Source organism: Ailuropoda melanoleuca, chromosome X (genome assembly GCF_002007445.2).
Source record: "Ailuropoda melanoleuca isolate Jingjing chromosome X, ASM200744v2, whole genome shotgun sequence".
NCBI lineage: Eukaryota > Metazoa > Chordata > Mammalia > Carnivora > Ursidae > Ailuropoda > Ailuropoda melanoleuca.
Window position 1 is genome coordinate 19,452,397 of NC_048238.1, and position 8,843 is coordinate 19,461,239.

Consider the following 8,843-nt stretch of genomic DNA (forward strand, 5'->3'; position numbering starts at 1 on the left):
ATTTTCGTTTTTTCTTCTACTAACCCATCCTCCAATTCGCTAATACGTTCCTCTGCCTCGGTGACCCTGGCAGTCAGAGCCTCTAGTTTTGCCTGCATTTGGCTCATAGAATTTTTAATTTCTGCCAGATTCACTCTCATTTCCGCCCTTAGAGATTCTATATTCTCATTAACATTTTCGTTAATACTTTTTTCAAGTCTACACATCATCTTGACCATTGTTACTCTGAATTCCATTTCTGATAATTTGGTTACATCCATATCCATTATTTCTGTGGCAGAGGCCACAGACTCATTGTCTTTTCTTTGCTGGGGGGACTTCTCCTTCTCATCATTCTGATGAGGAGAGGTTGTGGGGTTGTCCGGAGCCCAAATTATTGACCGGGACCCAGGCCGTGCGCCCTTGTTTTATAGGGATCTTAGGGATGTGGGCTTCTTCTTTAAAGATTTTATTTTGTGGCAGAGAGCCAACCAGCGAGAGAGGGAACACAAGCAGGGGAGTGGGAGAGGAAGAAGCAGGCTCCCAGCGGAGGAGCCCAATGAGGGACTCCTTTCCAGAACGCCAGGATCACGCCCTGAGCCAAAGACAGGTGCTTAATGACTGCGCCACCCGGGCGCCCCAGGATGTGGGCTTCTTGATTTTTCAGCCTGCCTTCTGGGGGAGGGGCCTGCCGCGCTGATACTCAGGCAACACTGTTTGGGTAGAATCTGTGTGTCCCCTGCGAGGGGGGATGGGGTTGGGCACACTGTGAGCCAGTATTTCCGGGCTTTTGTTCTCTGGTGGCTTTCCCTGGCGGTTTGCTGTGCCTCTTCTGAGAGTCAGAGCAGCAGCGGCCGATCTCAGCCTCTGTCTCAGAACAGAGGGATTGCAGCCCGTTCTCCCACTGATGTTCTGGCCACTTTAACTCTGTTTCTGTTGGTGCTGCTCAACCCTGCAGCATCCTGGGATGTGCGCCCCACACCCAGCGTCCCAGCCCTCACTTCCAGGGCCGGCACGTCTCTATCCTTTGTGTTTCTAACACCGCCATCTGCCCCGCGTGCGCTCCCGGAGCTCCCGGTCTCAGTCTGGATCCAGTGAGCACACCGGAGTTCCGGAGTTCTGTGAGATGCCTGGTGGCGCGCGCTCCCGGCTCATGATCTCAGTCTGCTGTCTCACGGGTGCCGTCCGTGAGTCCGCTGCTCCCCCGTGCAGGTCGCTACCGCTTCCCGGGGCCCAAACGCAGTGGCTCCCTCCCCCTTCCGTTTATCTTCCGATATCTGTGCGTGGTTTCACAGTTCCCCGCTTTGTACCCCAATACTCAGCACTGGAGATGTTCATTTGTAGAGATCCAGATGTATCTTCCTGTGTCTCAGGCTGATTCCATGGATGGTTCAGGCTGGTCTGGTACCTATCCAGCTCGATTCAGGGGACCGGCTAAAAATGGGTCCCCTACTCCTCCGCCATCTTAACTCCCCTCCTGCTCCAATTTTCCTATTTTCATCTGGGAATTAGAGTTATTTCTAATTCACCTTTACATGACGAGAATAGTATGCTGGAGTTCCAACTGAGTTGTGGGCTCAGTTCCTTTCTGTGACCTTGAGATATCAACTACTCCAAGCTTCCATTTCTTCACCTGGGTTTTTTCACTTGTTTGTATCTCCATGTTCCATTTCTGTTTTGTAGGAGCCCCATAAAGGTATGAAGATTCAAAAGGCAGTCACGTAATTCAAAATGCAGCATACAGAACATCCAGAGCTAAAGAAAAGGCTAGGCAAATGAATCGCAAGCAAATAACTCCTAGGCAGAGAAAAGAACGTGTATTTTCAAAGTTCTGTGTGAATACTGGAATCTTCATTTTATGAACCTCATGAAACTGTTGGTTTTTTAAGTCAAAAAAAGTGTTTGATATTGACAATTATAATTTAACTACACTCTCATCTTAGGAGACTGACTACTCCACCCAAAATGCAGTTAAGTATTAAAAGAATGGATTCATTCCCAAGAAAAAGCAATGATTAAGATGATGGGTTTGTCCTGGGCCTTATGCTTCAAATTCGTTAAGTATTTCTTTCAAGAAAGTTAAGTGTCGGGAAAGGGGATACTTTTTCAAGAAGGAAAAACAAATCATCACCATGAACTAGATACTGATTATAAAAGGGTAGCAAATCCACCACTGTAAATATTTTCAATGTTAATTTGATCATTGTATTGATAATTTAGGTTATTACATCTTATGAAATATGTATTTTGATCTTACAAAATTGATGAAAATTACATCATGCTACACTAAATTTAAGTGCACTGGATCAGTTCAGCCCATATGCACATTTTCTCCTTTAGGGAAAAGCGATTTAATAATGATGACTTTGTACACCTTTAGGTGGGCTGTGTATTTTCCAATTACCCTTAGTTCATACCACTCCCTATTGCCTTCTATGTAGTCACTTCATGTAGCTGTTAAACACATGATCCATGAAAGCATTTGAACTTGAAATCCCTGTTATTAATAATGATGTCCAAATTATATATGAACTATTCACTTGATTAAAGTGTTGGTGCTGTTTACTCAGAATATGATAGGAAAATATGAAGGAGAGGTTTTCTTTAAACAGCAAGCTCCTCTATTATATGACAAACTGTTTCAACTTGGAAATAATTTATGTTCAACTTTTTAGAAATAGAATTATTGCATGAAATAAAATACATGCCAATTTATCAAGAAATAAATTAGCAAGTGAGAACTGATGTGATGTCAAAAAAAGCCTGAAAAATGAAAGCATTTAGAAAATAAAAGTTCACTTGCAATAAAATACAAGGTAGTCCCATTTCAGAATGGCTGGTATGAGGATATATGTGAGTGAATGTGCATGGGAGGGTGTGAGTGTGTGTTTAATAGAACAAAAAGATTGTCATTAGTCTGTTCACATAGAAAAAGAGCATTTTTTCCATGTGATTATCAAATCAACAAAGCTTATACCATTTCTTCAGACATCAACATTGCTAAGTCATAGATAATGTTTTTTTTCAATTAGATGAGTCCACTCTTAATTGTTCCAAGACATCACTCATTGAGGGGATCAGACCTGGACAGGTAATCTTTTTATTTTTGGTTTACTGCAGGGTACACAGTTGTTTTCCCTCATCTGCAAAATATGATGCACATGCTTATTTATAAAGGAGGCAAAGCAAAATGTCAGTTTTGCTTCCATGATGAAGAGGGCTTTGAAGTTAGACAATTGAGTTTGGGCCTCAGCTCTGCTGCTTAGAAGCTGCTAGTGCTCAACAGCATCCCTGATTTCCTCTTCTTCCTGAGTCCCACATCTGGAATATATTCCTCAGCCTCCAATGTAGTTCAATGTGGCCTGTGACTGAGTTCTGGAATAGAAGTGATGTGTGCTCTTCCAAGCCTGGTCCATCAAAAGCTTCTGAGACCCACAGGATGATGGAGACCCAAGAGCAAAGGAAACCAGGATAGCTACATGAAAAAGAACTCCATTTTCTTCATTCCTCCCACCCCACTAACCTGCATGGGACTGGATGTGAACAAGCAACAGACATACTGGGTTGTTTGTTACAGTTTTTGGGCAATACTGACAAATACACTGTGAGACAGTGGTGAAGTTACTTGCTTTCTCTAAACTCCGTGTCATCATCTAAAGACTGAGAGTAACAATGTACCTAAATGAGGAGGTTAGTATGATAATTTAACACGAGAATGTACAGTACTGAGTATAATACTTGTCACACTGAATAACGAGTAAATATTACCTGAGAATGGTTGCAGATGCATATTACCTGTTACAGTTTAAATGAATTGCAAAAAAAGATTATCATGTAATTTCCTCTGCTTGGTAAAATCTCCTTATACTTGGTCACATGCAGAACGCAGTCCTTACATTTAACCAGTTCTAATACCATATATACTGATTAAACACTCCTTTAAAGATTTGGAGTCCCACAGAGCTCAGATTAATGCTGAACTGGCTAAGTCACCATTACAACAGATACTTGAACCACCGGAGTATACCCAATCACTCTCCAAATTGAAAACTCAGAGAAATCGCTATTAGGCATTATATCCTCAAGCATAAAAACTCCTATAAGCTTCAGACCACCATGAAGACAATAGAACACCAGGCTATCCTGAGACTACACCAACTGGAAAGGATGTTGCCTCTGCTATCATCATCAATTACAGTGTATTAAGGTCCCACGGAGTGCAGTACTTAATAAATGGCCTTGCTTAATAGATGTTAACTAATTACACCTAGAAAATCCCCCATCCACCCAAGGCAAATAATACAGTATGCCAGGTGGGAAAGGCTGGGTTTCTCACTTACATCCTTCAAATTCTTCTGTGTGTCCTTGAGGTAGGGGCTGGAGGCAAAAGATCTCTCCTTCTTTGAAGGCTGCCCAAGCCTCTAAGTCAGGGGCCTACAGATCTTGACTCTAAAACCTCTTAATCGCCGGGCTCTCAAATCACTTTTTGGAAAATGGCAATCAGGTTAAATTCCTAGAAGAGGAGGAAAATAGGTCAGACCCCAACTTGAGCTGGTTTTCAGCTTGACTTAATCTGACCTCTCAGGTAATGGGCTGTTCAAAGCAATTAAAGCAGAGTACAAAAGAATAAATTTTACTTTGGCACAAGGTTCTGCTCATGATAGTATAGAATATAAGAGAATGTTTTTAGCTTCTAGTGGGTGGCAGATCACAGATTTGAGATCTTGATAAAAGATAGGAATCATATCTCTAGAAAAAATTGAAGATGTTTATAGCCCCTCCCATTCTCATTCATAACTCTGCAAAACTGGATCACACACTAGATCATGAAAGTGAATGAGAATCCCCTAGAGGGCTTCTTAAAACTGAGGGCTAGAATATCTATGCACCCAAGATGGGAGCCCCTAAATATATAAAGAAACTATAAACAGATATAAAAGAATAAATTGATATAATATAGTAATACTAAGAGACTTTAACACCCCACTTAAATCAATGGACAGATCATCCAGACAGAAAATCAACAAGGAAACAGAGGTTTGGAATGACACATTGGACCAGATGGACCTAACAAATATATTCAGAACATTCCAGTACAGAAACAGAGGATTACACATTCTTTAAGTGCACATGGAACATTCCCCAGAAGAGATCACACGTTAGGTCACAAAATAAGTCTCAGTAAATTAGAAAAGACTGAAATCATATCATGCATCTTTTCTGACCACAGCACTATGAAACTAGACATCAATCACAAAAAAATCGGGAAAGAGCACAAAAACATGGAGGCTAAATAACATACTACTTAACAATGAATAGGTCAACCAAGAAGTCAAAGAAAAACGAAAAAAAAAATACATGGAGACCAATGAAAATGGAAACACAACAGTCCAAAATTTCTGGAATGAAGTAAAAGCTGTTGTCAGAGACAAGATTATAGCAATACAGGCCTATCTTAAGAAGGAAAATCTCAAACAACCTAACCTTACAACTAAGAGGAGCTAGAGGTGTTCAGAAAAAGATGGCGGAGGAGTAGGGGACCCTATTTCAGCCGGTCCCCTGAATTGAGCTGGATATCTACCAGACCATCCTGAACACCCATGAAATCAGCCTGAGACGCAGGAAGATACATCTGGATCTCTACAAACGAACATCTCCAGCGCTGAGTATTGAGGTACGAAGCAGGGAGCCCTGAATCTCCACACAGATATTGGAAGATAAACAGAAGGGGGAGGGAGCCTCCGTGCTCGGGCGCCAGGAAGTAGTATCCACCTGCACTGGGGAGCGGGCCAGACTCATGGACCAGCACCCACAAGAAAGCAGACTGAGACTGTGAGCCTGGGAACCCATGTGCGACCAGACTGAAAACTGGAGCTCCGGAGGACTCACTGGAACCAGACTGAAACCGGGAGCTCAGGAGCACGCGCGGGAAGTGGGGGCCACTGGTGGTGTTAGAAGCACAAAGGACAGAGATGTGCCAGCTCTGGAAGTGAGGGCTGGCACGCCGGCTATGGGGTGCACAACCCGGGACGCTGCAGGGTTTTTAGCAGCACCAACAGGAACAGAGTTAAAGTGGCCAAGAGAGCTCAGTGGAGAGCGGAGTGCGATCTCTCTGTTCTGAGACACAGGCTAGGATATGCCCACTGCGGCTCTGACTCTCAGAAGAGGCACAGAAGACCACCAGGGAAAGCCGCCAGAGAGCAAAAGCCCAGAAATGCCGGCTCACATTGTGCCCATCCCCATCCCCCCTTGCAGGGGATGGGGCAACTCTACCCAAACAGGGTTGCCTGAGTATCAGCGCGGCAGGCACCTCCCCCAGAGGGCAGGCTCAAAAATCAAGAAGCCCACATCCCTAAGGTCCCTATAAAACAAGTGCACACTGCCTGGGTCCTGGTCGATAATTTGGGCTATGGGCATTACAGCAACCTCTCCTCATCAGAATGACAAGGAGGAGAAATACCCCCAGCAAAGAAAAGATGAGTCTGTGGCCTCTGCCATAGAACCAATAGATATGGATATAACCAAATTGTCAGAAATGGAGTTCAGAGTAACAATGGTCAAGATGATGTGTAGGCTTGAAAAAAAAATTAATGAAAATATTAATGAGACTATAGAATCTCTAAGGGCGGAAAGGAGAGTGAATCTGGCAGAAATTAAAAATGCTATGAATCAAATGCAGTCTAAACTAGACGCTCAGATGGCCAGGATAAATGAGGCAGAAGAACAAATTAGTGAATTAGAGGATGGGAAGGTAGAAGAGAAAGTTAAAATGGAAACATGGCTCAAAAAAAATCCAATCTCAAGAATGTAGATTATGGGAGATTACTGACTCAATGAAACGTTCCAAAACAGAATCATCGGTGTCCCCGAGGGGGTGGAGAAAAAGAGAGACCTAGAAGAAATATTTGAACGATTTGTAGCTGAGAAATTCCCTAACCTAGCAAAGGAAACAAGCATTCATGTTCAAGAGGCAGAGAGGACCCCTCCTGATATCAATGAGAACAGACCTACACCACGTCACATCGTAGTACAATTCACAACTATTAGATCCAAGGATACAGTATTGAAAGCGGCCAGGAGGAAGAAAATCCTTACGTACAGAGGGAAGAATCTCAGAATAACATCAGACCAGTCTACAGAGACCTGGCAGGCCAAGAAGTGTTGGCAGGGTATTTTCAAAGCTCTATCTGAGAAAAAAATGCAGCCAAGGATCCTTTATCCAGCAAGGCTGTCATTCAGAATTGATGGAGAGATAAGGACCTTCCAGAATCGCCAGACAATGACCAATTTCATAACCATGAAACCAGGACAACANCCTCAGCAATCAGACAACAAAAAGAAATAAAAGGTATTCAAATTGGCCAAGAAGAAGCCAATATCGCAAAGCTCTATCTGAGAAGAACATGCAGCGAAGGATGCTTTATCCAGCAAGACTGCCATTCAGAACTGATGGAGAGATAAGGAACTTTCAGGATCGGCAGAAACTGAAAGAATTTGTAACCACCAAGCCAGCCCTACATGAGATGTTAAGGGGGGTTCTATAAAAGTAAGAAGGCCCCAAGAGTGATACAGAACAGAAATTTACAATCTATAGAAAAAAAGACTTCACAGGCAACATGACATCAATCACATCTTATCTCTCAAGAATCCCTCTCAATGTGAATGGCCTATATGCTCCCATAAAAAGACACAGGGTTGCAGATTGGATAAAAAGACATGACCCATCCATTTGCTGTCTACAAGAGACTCATTTTGAAACTAAAGATACATCCAGACTTAAAGTGAAAGGGATGGAGGCCAATGGACCTCAAAAGAAAGCTGGGGTAGAAATTCTCATATCAGATTAGATTTTAAATTAAAGACTACAGTTAGAGATACAGAAGGACACACTATATTATTCTTAAAGGTGTATCCAACATGTGGATATGACAATTATAAATATCTATGCCCCCAACAGGGGAGCAGCTAGATATACAAGCCAACTCTTAACCAGAATAAAGAGACATATAGAGACATTAACAATACGTTAATAGTAGGGGACCTCAACACTCCACTCTCAGCAATAGACAGATCACCTAAGCAGAAAATCAACAAAGAAACAAGAGCTTTGAATGACATACTGGGCCAGATGGACCTCATAGACAGAACACTACACCCCAAAACAACAGAATAGACATTCTTTTCAAATGCACATGGAACTTTCTCCAGAATAGACCATATACTGGGTCACAAAACAGGTCTCAACTGAACTAGAAGCTGGTTTGTTGAAAGAATAAATAAGATCGATAAGCCACTAGTCAGACTTATTCAAAAGAATAGAGAAAGGACCCAAATTAATAAAATTATGAAGGAAAGGGGAGGGATCACAACCAACACCAATGAAATCGGAAAGATCATTAGAAACTTTTATCAACAGCTTTATGCCAATAAATTAAACAACCTGGAAGAAATGGATGCCTTCCTGGAAACCTATAAACTACCAAGACTGAAACAGGAAGAAATTGATTTTTAAACAGACCAATTAACTATGAAGAGATTGAAGCAGTGATCAAAAACCTCTCGAAAAACAAGAGTCCAGGACCTGACGGATTCCCCGGGGAATTCTACCAAACATTAAAAGAAGAAATAATACCTATTCTCCTGAAGCTGTTTCAAAAAATAGAAACAGAAGGAAAGCTACCAAATTCATTCTATGAGGCCAGTATTACCTTGATCCCCAAACCAGGCAAAGACCCCATCAAAAAGGAGAATTACAGACCGATTTCCCTCATGAATGTGGATGCCAAAATTCTCAACAAGATCCTAGCTAATAGGATCCAACAGTACATTAAAAGGATTATCCATCATGACCAAGTGGGATTCAT